The sequence below is a fragment of the Homalodisca vitripennis genome, chromosome 4 (assembly GCF_021130785.1).
Source record: "Homalodisca vitripennis isolate AUS2020 chromosome 4, UT_GWSS_2.1, whole genome shotgun sequence".
NCBI classification, from domain to species: domain Eukaryota; kingdom Metazoa; phylum Arthropoda; class Insecta; order Hemiptera; family Cicadellidae; genus Homalodisca; species Homalodisca vitripennis.
The window spans coordinates 89,394,449-89,411,250 of NC_060210.1; the positions used below are offsets into that span (position 1 = coordinate 89,394,449).

A 16,802-nucleotide genomic window follows, 5' to 3' on the forward strand; every position below is an offset into this window, starting at 1 on the left:
AGATTATCTGAGGGAATTGGCCGTCGCGGAAAGAAGTACAAACCTAAAAAGAGCCTTGAGTTCAAAGAGTTTGGGAAACACTGCTTTAAACTGTTTTATTGGAGGTGATACGGTTATCCAGTACCAGCTTGTTTCAGTGGCTTAGCCAGGGGTATAACGGAGCGTAACCCTTCCGCGATTTCGTAAGAAAATTATTTTAAGAACATTAGTGACCTTAGTAAATCAACTTTAAAAGATTAGAATTAGGACGTTAAAAAAGTATAGCTCAATAATAGTAATTATAAATAATTATTTCGCTGGCTAGAGTTTTAATCCTAAATAACTAAACTATTTTAATCAAGGTCTGATCAGTTAGAATTAAATCATTGTAATTGTCGGGCCTTCGGTACAATAATTATAGCTCGTGCAACATTGAAATGTTTTCACACACCTTTAAACACAAGTGGCACTTCCGGAGTGTTGTGCTTTACAGCACATTGTGACTTAGGCTGACTGTTAACATCATATCACTAACCAAAGAGTTAATTTATTTACATTCGAACACATACACCAATATTTAAAACTATTATTTTTGTGAGACCTTTCGATAGCAAGGCTATCTTCATCAGACAGATCACAATGGTAAAAAATCGAATGGCCTCACAAAAATAAAAGTGTTAAATATTGGTTTATGTGTTTGAATGTAAATAAGTTAAAAAGTAGCCAATACAAGTTCCATCTTCAACCAAATATTTACATACAAATATAATTTTGTATTATAAACATTCTTAATTTCAACTATTTTGTAAGATTCGATTCTAAGATTTGTCTTAACAGAGTTTTATTATTATGAGACTTACGTTGCATTGTTTATTCTATTGTAAATGAGTCAAACTATTTTTGTTTCTCAAACAGTTTTTTTTTACTTAATAAATATACTAAACGAGGGAAGTATTTCTGGCAACACACACACTGAATGAATCAACAGAGTTTTTATTACCATAATCCCAATTATCTCAATAAGGCGGTTCCACGGGAAAACTACGACAAACTCACACTTTACAGCAATGGTCGAAAGGGCTGGGAATCGCTCACACTGGATTTCATCTTTTGGTGTCCAATGAAGGAATTGATTTATCTGTCCCTGTTGATATATTCATGAAGAGCCGTTGGGATATCTAAAAGCGCTGGATCAGAAGTTTTTAGTAGTGCAATCTATTGTACACCTTTATGAGGCAACGATAACTCCTCTTCGCCTAGATGACACTATATTTTGCAGTATATGTGTCTCTGATGTCGAAACGTTGTAAAGAGTTCATTTTCAGCTTCTTCGATGCTCACTTTTTTCTGTTCAGACGAGCATGACTTCAGATTCCAGGAGTTAAGTCTGTGACAACGTCAGATTCCAGACGCTGCTCTAAGAAGAAGGTGAACTGGAGTTATGTAAATTCAACATTCACATTAATCAACTCTTCCCTCAATAGTTGCTTCATGTCTATGCTAGCAAAGTACACAACATTGAAACCATTATAAATATATATAGTGTTAAAATTTTGAGAATAAGAGTGCAAAGTATGTCTTCAAAGTATAAATAAATATATACACAATAAACAAAACAGCAACCAAAAGTTATATATATATATATATATATATATATATATATATATATATATATATATATATATATATATAAGCTAAAATAAATTTAATGCTCATGAAATATCAAGTTTACACAAAAACAGTCTCCATTCTCAGTCTGTGTCTCCACTATATATTTGCATCTTCTTCTTCTCAACTGTCGTCAACGTTGGTTGAACGTGTTGGAACGCTAGATTTGTTTATTATTGCTGTTGATGTTATACTGTTATAATAGGATAGCTTCAAAACAAAATAGGTTAACCTGAAATTGTAATCTGGTTGCGTTTATTTTTCATATGTTTATGTGAAATGTAATAATAACATTTTTCTGCAGTAGTGAGGGATTTACAGTGCAGTAGATTTATCGATTGAGAAGAAACGAAAAATACTTTTTCAACTTAACTCCGTGTTGCTCAGAATTGAGTCATAGTTTTGGTATGTATGCTATTCCAGTGTATTTATTTTGAACAAATATTATATCAGGTCTATTATTTTTAGTTTTATAAACAAATGTATTTCACTTCCCTAGACCTATAAATAGAATCTTTAGAATAGTGTTTGTGATGGCAATATACATAAAACTTAGGGGTAGGCTAGACCTTAATAAGTTGCCTACATTCATTAGACTTCTTATGTCGTAATTTTTTGTCTAATGTTTTGATTGATTTTATCCAATGAATAATTTGGTATTAAAATGTATTTAACTTGACGTATGATTTCAATTTATTAATTACAATAATAATTTTTAATGTTAAAAAAAATAAAAGACAAAAAGTAACTTATGCCATTTTTGGAGAACTTGAAATTGACAATGAATATGAGGAAATTATGTGAGATTGGTATCTTTTAAAAGTGATGAGATTTGTTCAAGTATCTTCAAGATGTGGATTTGGCTCTTGGCTCAATGGGGAGAATCCTTAACTTTATTTTATAAAAACGGTTGTATGCTGCTATCCGGGCAAGCTGCAAATATTGTAGTTTTTCTGGTAGTTCGCTCTAGGGCAAAGTTGGTTTTGTTATTTTTTGATGCTACTGTTAAATTTATTTAATTAAAACTTATAATGTATTATTCTTGTTACTAATGTAGCCTATTATAATTCTTGTAGCGTACGTTTATTATATAATATCGAAGTTGGATAATATAACAAATTGTTCGATAATAACAATCGAATAACAAGTGTAGGCCACATATTAAAGTCTCTTCAAATTTAGTTAGTGTTACCTTTAGGGGTATTTGTGAAAGTAATGGCTGGAGCAGCAAAATACGAGTTTCGAGTTTTGCGTTGTCAACTTATTGGAATCGTCGTACTGAACAAAACAATATAAGGTTTTATGGGGTGGAAATGAGAAATAATGAAGTTGTAGAACATAATAAATGGAACTACTTTTCACGTGCAGAGCAATATTTCCATGTTATACATCCGCGTTGGGCGTCACATGACCTTTTGTGACGTGATTCAACCTCGCGATGTCCTCATCGGATGCCCCGCCATCTTTGGAAACATAAATGAAGAATAACTCTGAAATGAGCAGAATTTTGACTGAAATGAATGATGTTTATCTTAATTCCGAGCTACAAATGAATTATTTGTTATCGGGTTGACATCATCGGCAGACATCCCTCGAGAATATTGTCGAGATATCCCTATCAGTAAAATATCAAATTCAAGAGGGGCTGATCAGAAATTAATATATAAATTGAAAAGTAATGCAAAGAATTTGTGGAAAGTGTAAAAAGCGTAATAAATCATATAAGAACCCAATATTAATATATAAATGGACAGTAATAGAGAACACTTACCCTTAAAAGGAAATAATCTCATTTTGGTCAAAACGTAAACTTCTAACATGTCCGACAAATCACTCTGACACACACAATTCACTACGATTCATCGAACTAGTGGATGGTTGACCCATGATTGACAAGCACTCACTCGATCCAAACTACAGCACATGATATCTTATGAATCACCGGACCACAGCCCCGGAGCGCTCAGATAACATAAGCTATCAGTCCCGGCCACAGATTACATTGTAGCTCATACATAGATATCGAGACACACAGCACACAAACAGAACATTAAAATATTAAAAACTTGTTTATGAATATACCCCCTAAAAACCATGTATTTAACATTTGCACCCCCCTAAAACCATATATATTTTTTTGTTCAGGAGGATGAGCAGAATACGTTAATAACGTCAAATTCGTGATTTTCCAGGTCAGCCTTTAACCTCATAGATACCCTTTGAGTGATAGTCTATTCACCCATATATCATAATGATAATTGGATAATGTTTACTATATACACATTACCTAAAATGAAATAAAACCATTATTAACAATTTATTAAAAAACAAAGAATTTTTTGATGGTAGCAAATTTTATATTGTAAACGAGTTGGACTAGGTATAACAGGAATGAATAAGAGTCACTATTCATGCGAGAATTTGAATGGGAAGTATAAGTCGTTACTTTGGTATTATTCTATTCTATTTCATTATCCTAAAAAACTAAATTATTAGAAGTAACAGGCTTTATTTTCAAGACTTAGTTCTACTGTAAAAGTAAAATGTCTTATGTCAATCGGTTCTGGTTTTCTGCCTCCCAATGTCAGCAAGAAGATGGCCACTCGGTCCCTGTCTACTATTTGTTATTAGTCTATATAAGTAGATAAATACATATGTACATATTATAAATATGTAGAAGTTAACGAGCGCTTACATGATCTGAGCTTAAATTTAGGTATTATCTTAAGGGATGTTTTACTTATTTCACCAGAAGTGCGGGTTGGCGACCAGAACCCTCACTGATGGCCGGGGTATTTCCGATCAATACTATTCCAACCTCTGATCATGTGCTAGATTGTTCAACATGATCTGACGTCAAAAAAGTTGGTTAATCTGGGCACCCCACACTTCTGACAGAAAAAGAAAACGGTACTTTGGGATTATACCGACCACACCAGTATGAAGAACACAAAAATATAAATTTATAGAAACAAACATGACAGAACGAAAAAACAACTCTTTAATTACAAACTTACAAGCATTTCCAGGTATTGTGATCGGTATTGTTGTCGCTGTTATCTTATCTTTCTCGAGAATCCCGATTACGCCAGGCCGCGCGGCATCACATGATTATTTAAGTTTTTTGCACGGTACATAATTGCCTTTCCATTACAATTCAATTTATATTTCTGATCAGCCCCTCTAGAATTTGATATTTTACTGATAGGTACTATCTCGAGGGATGTTTTTCTTTCGTTGACATCAGCGCGGGGCAGCACTGCTGAAGCCCGCGCTGATAGCCGGAGGCACTTGCATTTTGGGTGGCGGAGTGTGATCAAGAATAAAAACAAGTTTTGAGTGTTTTTTTCAATAAAGAGTTTAGTTTTTGTTTGGTAATGTTTGTTTTTGTTGAATTTTTGTATTTGGAGAAATGTAGGGGTAAAACACAGAAGTACAACAAAGCGACGCAACAGCTGAACGGGCGGCGAGACTTTGCAATCACGTTATCTACTAGACCGCTCGACTTTGACCTCTATCTGAGGATGGAGAGGGGTTTGCGATAAGACAATTCCTGTTTTATATTGACGAAATATTGTTCTACGCTAATCTAGTAATCAGAAGAAGCAAAATGTCAAATAACGATTCATGTCTGGGTGTGGTCGGTATAATCCCAAAGTACCAAGAAAACATTCAAACTAAGATTACGTTAGCGCTCATAAAGGTTATCTTTAACTTTGGTACTACTAGTAAAATATAAATGATAAAGTGATCTAAACCTACCATCGTGTAATGAAAGTAATAGATAAGGTTAGATTACAGTAGTCCCCTTCTTAACTGGTACTACTTCATTTTGGGAAGCATAAAACAAGAACCAATTGTCATAATGACGTTATGTTCTCCACTCAAAAAGTGTCCTTTCTAAAAATGTAGTTTTTGTAGGTCCCCTGTAAAGAAATCTTCCAAAATTAGTGGCCTCCGGATCTATATGGCTACCAACAGCATTTGAAGGTAATTTAGGAGTTTTTCAGAACGTTTTTCTCTTTTTCGTGTGATTAAAATTTCTACCTCCATTGTGAAGTTAATTTAGTACTTTTGTATTATGTGGAGGCCACTATTTATTTAACAGTTTTTCTTACCAAGGTTTTTTCTTATACAAAAACTACATTATTAGAGAAAAAAATTATGTTATATTTCAATTACTTTGTATTTAAAATTACAGTATAAAAAGTAATAATATTGTGGTGAGTAAAAAACAATCTAGGATATTTATAAAATATAACAAACCAAACATTAACATTAAGGCTACTTACTTTTTACTATTTTGAAAGATAAATGTGTCTGGCACAAATAAAATATGTGCATAACCACTCCACTTGCTGCCATTACAGATCTGCAGTATTAGTATCGGTAACAGGTAATTCAGTGGTAGCATGTCCCTGGGATGCTGTTGTTTTAGTAACAGCTGGGCTGAATAATTTGGTATTCTTATAAGGAATTTTTGGTTTAGGTTTACTCAGTAACCAATAACAGCCGAGGCCATTTCATGCAAGCAATGAGGCTAGGAATGAACATGTTACACTATGCAATGTTATTATGTGATATATATATATATATATATATATATATATATATATATATATATATACAGGGTGATTCATGAAGTTCTCCCCCCACTTCTACAGCACATTGTACTAGTAAAAATAATGAAAAAATTTTATATAAACATAGGTCCGAAAACGCTTCGTTAGCGAGTTACAGCTAGCGAAAGATTTCGCCTGAATTCCTGGGTAAAGAGTAAAATAAAGCCATACTGAACTTATGAAAAGGTTAATTAAGTAAGAAATATCGTGGATTCTTATGTATTTTTACCTCATAAAGCTAATAAAATAGGTTTCAGAACTGTACCTGTAGTAGTTTTGAGGGATTCAGGGTTAAATGCAAAAAAATTGGGGCACGAAACAATGTTTTTTTAAGTTTGATGTACAATAACTTTGTTAAATTGGCAATAAATACATAAAATCAACAAACATTAATTGTACAGAATTTAATTCTGAGAAAATTTATATAATCAAAGTCTAAAATAAAACAGAAACAAAGTACCCAAAAAATCGATTTTATTCAGTATAATACATTACTAGTTTTAAGCAAAATTAATCAGGTTGGGCCAACCGTACGCACTTTTTATAATAGATGTTCGAAAATGAGGCCATCATTATCAATACATATTGCAGCACGTTTGTGTATTGCTTTTTTGCGTTTTTAATTTTCAGGACTTCCCTGTATCTGCACAGCCGAATCCATAATACGGGCAATTAATTCATCACGAGAATTCACTTTTGTCTTGTATACAATGTCTTTCATCCATCCCCAGATGCAATAATCCAATGGAGATAGATCTGGTGGTTTTGGTGGCCAAGGGTGAGGCCCTCCACGACCAATCCCGTGTCCAGGAAATTGATGATTTAAGTAAGCAGAAACGGCACGTGAAACGTGGGGAGGTGCTCCGTCATGCTGGAAGTACAAAATTTTTGTCTGAAATGTAAAGGAACATTCTCTAACAGCTGCGGCAACTTTTCTTGAAGGAGATGCAAATAGAACTCAGCATTTAGGCGTCCAGGTAATATGAAAGGTCCAATCAGCCGATTGTGCAAAAGGCCACACCAGACATTGACGCTAAATCGGTGTTGAAAGTTCTGTTCCACTACCTCATGTGGATTTTCTTCTGCCCATGAGTGTTCATTGTGCAAGTTATTGACACCATCCCGAGTGCATTGTACCTCATCCGTAAACAAAATACGCTTGTAGAGTTGATTATTAATATTCAAAAAGTTGCAAAACTCCAAGCGAAGCGGACCATCCCCTAGCTGTAAATGTTGAACCTTTTGTTTATGAAACGATAAAATTTGTTTCGATTAAGTGACCTCCCACACCGTTGACTGCGAAACTCCTATCCGCCTAGAAATACGTCGTGTACTTACACCTGGACTGCGATGAACAGCATTAATAACAATATCATCATCAAGTTGGAACAGCTCGTTCATAATTGGTTCTAGTACTTGGTAGTGATCCTGTTTCCAGAAGAGTACGAAAAGTTCCTGAAATTGTTTTGGTATCTGGAAATCCTCCTATTAGGGTAACGTAGTTCATATTCTTCTACAGCAGCTCTAGCATTACCATTACAGTAAACCCAAAATAAAAGCCATATCAGCGTATTCCTCTGATGTAAATAAGTAAGGCATTTTTTCGCTGAATAAAAACAATCGAATTATAACTCACAGAAAAATTGCATTTAATAACACGATTCACAGAACCCGATCTCCTGCTGTAGCTTGCAAAACACCACTAATACACAGTTCTAAACGTAACAGTACAGAATACCATTGTTGATCAGCTGTTATTCGTGCGTTACCAACTTAGAAATTAATAAAACAAAAAACTGCATTTCGATGATTAGTAAACAATAATGGGAAAATGTTTGCTTCATTTATTTTCGAACATTTGATGTAAATTTTTATTTAAAAAAAAAATACAACGTAATAAAAACATGATATTTTTATTTACAAACAAATTTTATTTAACAGTTAATCTTGTTTTCTCAATTTATCTCATCATTAAGGAACAAACATTTTTGTTTTTGTTTTATTTTATCTAAATACCGTACGGTATTTCTTTACAGCTAGTAATGTATTATACTGAATAAAATCGATTTTTTTGGTACTTATTTCTGTTTTATTTTAGACTTTGATTATATAAATTTTCTCAGAATTAAATTCTGTACAATTAATGTTTGTTGATTTTATGTATTTATTACCAATTTAACAAAGTTATTGTACATCAAACTTAAAAAAACATTGTTTTGTGCCCCAATTTTTTGCATTTAAACCCTGAATCCCTCAAAAACTACTACAGGTACAGTTCTGAAACCTATTTTATTAGCTTTATCAGGTAAAAATACATAAGAATCCACGATATTTCTCACTTAATTAACCTTTCCAAAAGTTCAGTATGGCTTTATTTTACTCTTTACCCAGGAATTCAGGCGAAATCTTTCGCTAGCTGTAACTCGCTAACAAAGCGTTTTTCGGACCTATGTTTATATAACATTTTTTTCATTATTTTTTACTAGTACAATGTGCTGTAGAAGTGGGGGGAGAACTTCATGAATCACCCTGTATATATATATATATATATATATACATTACACAGCTCTGAGAAGCCAACTACATTGTCTCATATATCTGAATTGCTAGCAGTTACCTGCTCCTTTGCACACAATTTAGTAGGAGTTACATGTGTATAACCAATGCTGGTTCGAGTTAATTATATTTCCGACGCCACTGTTAAGTTTACTTAGTCTGTTGCCACGATCAAGAAAACACATCAAAAGTTTATATTTATAGCCATTGTAATTTACTTTGTTCTTAGTATGTTATGGTCCATACTTGATTTTGTCTTGTTTTCCGATATATATATATATATCACAGATCAGAAAAACCTACTTCTTTCAAAAGTAAACTAATATGGGTTTTATATCAGTCTTTAAATTTATAGTAAAGTTTAGATAATACCATTGACTTTTATATCTAATACTTAATATTTGATAAAAATGTATAGTTAAAATGACACTATGTGTTTGTTTCTTTGTAAACTAAAAAATATTGTTAATATATATTGGATCATCAGTAAAAAGCCCAGTTCAGTGAACTTTCACCTAGTATAGTTCTTGCCGACTGCTTCAAAGGGAGTATTCGGTGTCAAATTCTGACCATCTTATGTTGTACAACATTTTGTAAGGTGGATGAGTACTTACCTAATCACTGAAATCTAAAACGGCATGCAAAATGTATTTTTATTTCTTAGAGAATGTACACTCTATAAATGTAAACAAATTGAAAATAATAAACAATTTTTACGCAGAACAGTTGATTAAGTTATACGTATGCTCTTTTAATATTACTGTAATATTTCATAACTTTAAAGAGACCAAGATGGGTTTTTTTCAATACTTTAAAGATCAGTGGGGCATAGCGCAGAGGGATTTTCAAAATAAGAAGCACAATAGAATGGGACATTCATCCCAGGGACCGTAAGTAAGTACAATTCGAATTTCAGTACAATCGGTTGAAGGAGAATAGTTTACACATGAAAGCAAAACAAAGACACTTTAGTATTTATAATATTAATAAAATTTTAGAAGATTATATTACAGTGAAGTTATATTTTTATTTGTCAAAGTAATATATGCATATTAAATAATAGAAAATAATACAATTTTGTTTATACTAAGTTTAAACAGCGTAATACTTACAATTACTTAACAGAGTAAACATGTTTCACAGCATTTAAATTGTTCTAATTGATGATTTGATATTATCGATCACTCAGGTGTTAAATGCTTATTAACTGCAGCCATCCCTCTCTCCATCAGTAAAGGATTCACCCCGAAAAATGAAAAACATTCCCTCGAAATATTACCCAAATTTAAGCTATTATCACGTTAGTGCTGGTAGAGTTTATATTTAACTTTGGTAATACTAGTAATGTATTTATGATAACCTAGTCTAAACCTACTTGTATAGCGTAATAACGATAAGTAGATAGGGACAGATTGGCCTTCTTCTCGCTGCCATTACTTCCTTTTGGCTGGCTGTAAACAAGAACCGATTGTCATAATGAGGTGAAATTTTCACAGTACATGAATAAAGTCTGTTCTTTCTAATAATGTAGTTATATAGGTTCCTGGAAAGAAAAATTGTTTAAAAAAAAGTGGCCACCGGATAATACCAAAGTACTGTTTATTTATCATTTTTACCTCCATAGTAAGGTTATTCATAGTTTTTCCTTTGTTATTTTGGTCATGTTTGCTATAGCACAACTTCTTTTAGTATCTCAAAATTGTTTTTTCGCTAACATGAAACTGGCCATAGATTCCATCCATAAAAAGTATGAGTACCCGGACCTAGTTCTTAACTTGATACTAACCTAGTTCATCAACTTAAACCATACAAAATATATATTAATTTAATAACGTGTAGATAAATACTACAAATATAGATTTTAAATGAACAAAGACTACTTTTATGATAATAATCGCCATTTATAGTGGACATTTTGAGGATTGTACTCATTCAACAAAACAGGTTCTGAGAAACCCTATAGATGGTCCCGTACCTAAAAACCATATAAGCCGATTTTGATAAAACTTTATATACGTACATATTTGAGACAAAGTCTACTGTACTACAATACAACCCTCATCTTAGGCTGTGTCTATTTTTGGAGCCACACCAATTTAACAGGCTTTGTACTGTATAGTAATTAATGTGTATAGAAAGTTTTTTATCAAAATTGACTTGTACGTTTTTGATGTACGGTCATCCATAGATTTGATTTTACAATCGGTGTGGCTCCGAAAATAGGCGCAGACTTAGAATGAGGGCTTTATTGTAGTATAATGGACCATGTATTTAATGTGTAAAGTTTTATAAAAAAACGGCTCGTACGTTTTTGACGTACAGCCATCTATATGATTTCCAGTATTTGACATGTAAAATCGATATATGTCCCGAAAATAGGTGCGGCCTAAGAATGGGGCTTATATTGTAGTATAGTAGACCATGTAATGAATGTGTATAGAAATTTTTATTAAAATCTGCTCATACGTTTTTGAGGTACGACAATCCATAGATTGGTTTTATCAGCACATAACCTTTATAATTGGTATGGCTCCGAAAATAGGCGTGGCCTAACAATGAGGCTTCTATTGCAGTATAGTAGAACATGTACTGAATGTGTATAGAAAGTTTTATCTAAATCAGCTTGTACGTTTTTGAGGTATGACTATCTATATGTTTTTCCAGTATTTAACATGTAAAAGCGATATATCTCCGAAAATAGGTGCTGCCTAAGAATGAGGGTAGTAATACAATACAGTAGACAATGTATTGAATGTGTATAGAAAATTTTATTGAAATCTGCACCTACGTTTTTGAGGTACGGTCCTTTATAGATTTAATTTTTTCTGCATTTGTCCTGTGAAATTAAGTACACTTTGATCATGAAAACCGGAATTTTTAGTTTTAGAATGCCAGTTAAGTAGATTCAATAGATTTATTTTTGTATTTGTCCTTTTTGTTTTCAAATAATAAAATTAATTTAGTTTTGTTAATTAAACTGCTACAGGAACTAGGTCGGTGGTAGTTCAGGAACTAGGTCAGGTGTAGTTCATGAACCAGGTTAGGATTTGGGTCAGAGGATTAGTTCTTTCTATGGATGGAATAATGGGCAGTTTCATAGTGCTGTTTTTTCTTTTTGTTTAGATTTGGTTGTATATTTATTTACAGAAACGAGTGTTCTTTATCTTGTGATATTAGTGAGTGATGTTTTTCTGCATGTTCAATGTAAAAGTTTTGGTCGCAATTTCACTTAAAGTATAGCCCCTATTACTATTATTGTGTCAGAATGGGCAGAAAAGACGTTATGTTATTTTATTTTACTTCATAATAGGAATTCTATGTGCACTTCTACAGTAGCAGCCATTACGGATATTTTTTACTTTAACCATATTGCCTAAAACAATCTAAAATTACTTTTAATAATTTCTTAAATAGCCTTAGCCTATATACTTTCACTTCCAGAATGATGAATCTTTAGGTGTTCTCAAACTGGGTTGTTGTATTGTAGGCCACTATGACAATCAAATCAACTATAGATTAGAAGTATCTAAACTATCAAATATAAAAGCATTTGGTAAATAGACATTCATAATTAATAATTCCCAGCATGTTGTATTTTAGTGAATAACTATATTGCTGAAAATTAAGTTAATACAAAAAAAGTAACATTATTGTGTAGAGTAATGACATGGGTAAGAACAATGACCATGACAACGCCATCAATGCTCTCAACAATATTGTTCCTATAAATCCAAAATGTTTAGTTTTTAGTGAGGAGATGAAAATCCAGGGGAATCCAATAGTGTTTTATTACAAGGAAATTCAAAACAAACACGTTGTTACAATAAACACATTTAATAAGACTTTTCTATCACTATAAATTTGGATTAATGAATATATTGACAGTCATGTACTATATTTTTTTTTAACCAAACAATGACTTTCTAATAAATGAACATAGTTTTCACGTCAGCAGTACATGCAGAAATACAATTTCAGATTGGCTATCATTTTGTAAAGAGGTTAGTTTTGTATGGTTAAAAATGTAACCAAAGTATTATTATTTCTACAGTCTTAAAAGCCTATAACGTAATTGGGTTTCCAACATTATTGTTCCAAATTAATTCAATCAAACTAATATCATATGTATGGTATTTGAATAATGGTCGCAAGTAAAATAGTGATGTACATGTGCTATGTCTTGAGATCAAATCATCCTGAAATTGACTTCAAAGATAACATTTCTAAAAGATTAGAGTTTCTAAAAAACTTTGATCCAGTGAATGTGAACAGTATAATAATTTCTTACAACAGTATAAATATAACATTGGTATTCTTACATCTAAATTGGAGCTCGAGAGGGAACAAAGATGGGCAGAGATGAACCACTCTTTTGAGCTTCAGAACCTGGTTCAGGGGGAGAAGATGCCTCTTGATGGAAAAATTAAGGCTTTGGAGCTGGACCTTCGAAAACGTGACGAAGTGGTTTCAAGTTTAACAGCAAGTAAACTTAAGACAGTGAAGTACTCCTGTCACGGGTTGGAGGAGAACAATACTGGGTTAAGCAACTCTGTAAAAACCCTTATTCTTAAGTTAAATTTAGTAAATAATGAAATAATCATACTAAGGAGAAAACCGAAGCAATCTAACATAAATTATAAATAGGTGGACGATGACATTATGAATGAATATTTTGTAAATATGTGTGATAATGGTACAGAAGATATGATATTTTTTGGTCCGGGCACAACTCAGATTATTAAGTTAGGGAATCAAAATGACATAATAATAATAAAATCTCTTTATTGCTGTAAAACAATTCACATATTGTATAGCATCCGTCACTTCCATCTTAATTCTAAGCTAACTGTCTAGTGCACAAAACTAAAATTAATATAACATTTAACAGGTATTTATTTAAAACATGACATATGTTATTGAATTACAGGTATACACAATCAGTACAGGTTACTTCAAATTAAACTTGGTCAAAATAAACAATATTTATACAACATCTTTATAGAATACAAAATGTAAAATTATAAATACTTTAAAATAGTTAAAACTTTAAAATAGATAATAACTTTAAAATACAATAAAAATCCTAAAAACATAATTTAAGACTTAAAACAGGTCGGCCCCTTAAAACTCTGGCTCACGGTCCGCGAACTCAGCAATGTCGTAGAAGACCCCCCTCCCTCCCCCCGGTAATAAAAATTGCTTGTGTTCCTCACGTATCCCGAGGAGAAGCAAATTGATTAATTTAGCTCTGACCTCACGGGGTAGAGCTCCATAAGCTCGGAGCCTGTGCTGTGTCACCCTTAACACATCCCTCCCCCTAGTGTTATAGCCATGCACGTCCCTGCTACGTGTAGTTTTACATTTGTACCGGCAGTACAAGACAGTTCCATACATGTACAGGAGTGGGAGTGTCAGCAGTTTGAGCCTTCTAAAACTCTCCCTATATGACTCTCTGAAACCAAGTTTTGCAATTCTTCTGATTGCTCTTTTTTGCAACACAAAACATCTGGCCATGTTGTGGTGCTAACAACCACCCCATAGAGTAATGCCATAAGACCATAATGCCATAATATGAGGCCGTAATATGCCATTTTTAATGTACTCTCATCGCAAAGTTTCTCAATACAAAAATGCCTAGTTATATTTTCCCACAGACAACATCGATATGAGTGTCCCAAGTAAGCATTCTATCAATATGCATTCCCAGCAATTTCTTCTCATTAACCTCATCTATTACGGTTTCATTTAATATTACTGATGGATTACACTCTTAGAGTGATCTTTTTTTATTATTAATTAATTTTAGTTAAGGGTTCAACAATTTTTGGAAACACTGTTTAATAAGCCACATTGATATTCCATAAATATCAGTGGAATGTTTGGGTTTCATGTCTCTTATAACTGCCATCACCTCCTCCTCAGTAACAGGAGCCAACATAATTGATTCCAACGCACTAGGTTGCCCCAATTGAACTCGGTTAATTGTAGAACAGCCACCATTTTGAGCAACATTCACAAAAAACTCATTCAATTTATCTGCAACCATGCAAGGATCTTTGATAATATTTCCTTTAATCTCAAGGCAAATAGGATTAGCCGGAACTTTATTTTTTTCTAAGTTTATTAATAATGTTCCAGGCCGTTTTGACACATTTTCTGAATTTTTAATATTTTTCTTTACATCATAGGCCTTTGAGGCAGCTATTACTTTTTTTATAAATTTGTCTATAGTTTTTAAAGAATGATTTAAACAGTTCATTATTTGTAGTTTTAAAAATGTTGTAGTATTCTTCAATTTTGCTCTGGAGGTTAAAATTCTAGAAGTTACCCAATTGTACTGTAAAATTATTTTTTCTTGTTATTCTTTTTTGAGGACAACCTACATCAAAGTAATACAAGAGCGCATTGTTAAATATTATTTCTTGAAGAAATGAACAATATAGAATTCTTTGATTGGTTGATTGATTGATTGATGTCTCAAACATATCTTCAACATCTGAGGAATCATCAAGAAACTCCCAATTTTCAAGATCTAATATAATGTATGGGAGTCATTTTTTAAAGTAAGAACCGTTTTGTAATGGATAAAAGGAAACTTTATATATGAGCTTAAATTATATTACAAACTAAATTATGAACATATATTCACTTCTTTACCATGAACATTTAAACATTTTTAAAGACATAGCACCGGCTTTTGTATCCCTGCATAAAAGTAACTGTTTCTTTCAACAGTCATCTTTTTTCAAGCGCTTCCCACCAAAACATTTTTGAGTTTTGGAAAAAGATGAAAGTCTGATGGTGCTAAGTCAGGACTGTATGGTGGATGATCCAGTAAATTCCCAAGGAAACTTGTCGAGCTGCATCTGTGTTCTAACCGCAATGTGAGGCGAGCATTGTCGTGTAGCAGAACAACGTTGCTAGAGAGCAGGCCTCACCAGCAGTTTTGAATAGTACACCTGAGTTTCAATATCTTCAATAACGTTTCACAGTATCTCTCTGCATTTATTGTTATTTCTTGTGCCAGACAGTTTATCAAAACTATACCTTTTCAGTCTCCAAAACTATGATCATGATACTCCTTGTTGAAAGTTCTTGCTTCCTTCAATTTTCTTGTTTCCATCAGGAATTTGGGTGATACTTCGTACTGGATTGAATTTTAGTCTCTGGAGTGTAGTACACAATCCACGTCTCATCACCAGTCACTATGTTTCTTAAGAACTCATTACCATCCTTGTGATAGCACTCCATAAAAGACAAAGAATGTGCCATATGCTTTGCTTTATGTTCTTCTGTTAATATTTTTGGCACCCATCTTGCACATATATTTTTATAATGATGTTTATAATTAACAATATTATAAACTACAGACCTTGAAACTTGTGGAAATTTCTGATGGAGTTCGTCAATAGTGAAGCGACTGTTTTAGTGAATTTTCTCATTGATTTGTGCTGTCTTCATTCATGACACTAGGCCATGGATGTCGTTCTTCATTGTGACCATTTGTTTTTCCTTTATTAAAAAGCCTACACCATTTTTGCAAATTTCCATTGTTAATTACACCCTCACTATAAACTTCAACAAGCTGCCAGTGAATTTCAACAGGAAGACCTTTTTTGCATTTAAAAACCAAATTACTGAGCGCCTCAGAATTGGCAATGTTGTTGCTGAATATCTGGCAAAAATCAATGTGAAGTGTATCTCTCACCCTTCCTATAGTTTGAATTTAGCCCTATGTGACTTTTTTCTATTCACTAACTTGAAAATACACCTTCGTAGATGGCATTATCCATTATCAGAAGCAGTAGTGAAGTCTATGGTGGTTATTTTGAAGGACTTCTCAAAAATTGGTTTCCAGTATGTATTTGAAGTCTAGTAAAAACACTGGGACAAAGGCACCGCATTCAAAGGGAGGCTATTTTGAATAGGACCATCAAAAACTATGAGGTTGAATATAATAATGTATGTTGACAAAAA

The 16,802-nt window shown here is 32.8% G+C and overlaps 1 protein-coding gene across 1 annotated transcript in view; it reads left to right on the forward strand.

The window, feature by feature from the left end:
• The first annotated feature begins 1,784 nt into the window (after nucleotides 1-1,784).
• Nucleotides 1,785-16,802, forward strand: part of LOC124359734 — a 37,861-nt gene continuing 22,843 nt past the window's right edge. Inside the window, exon 1 of the mRNA XM_046812724.1 lies at nucleotides 1,785-2,052. The gene's annotated coding sequence lies outside the window, so the exon portion shown is untranslated. The remainder of the gene's footprint in view (nucleotides 2,053-16,802) is intronic.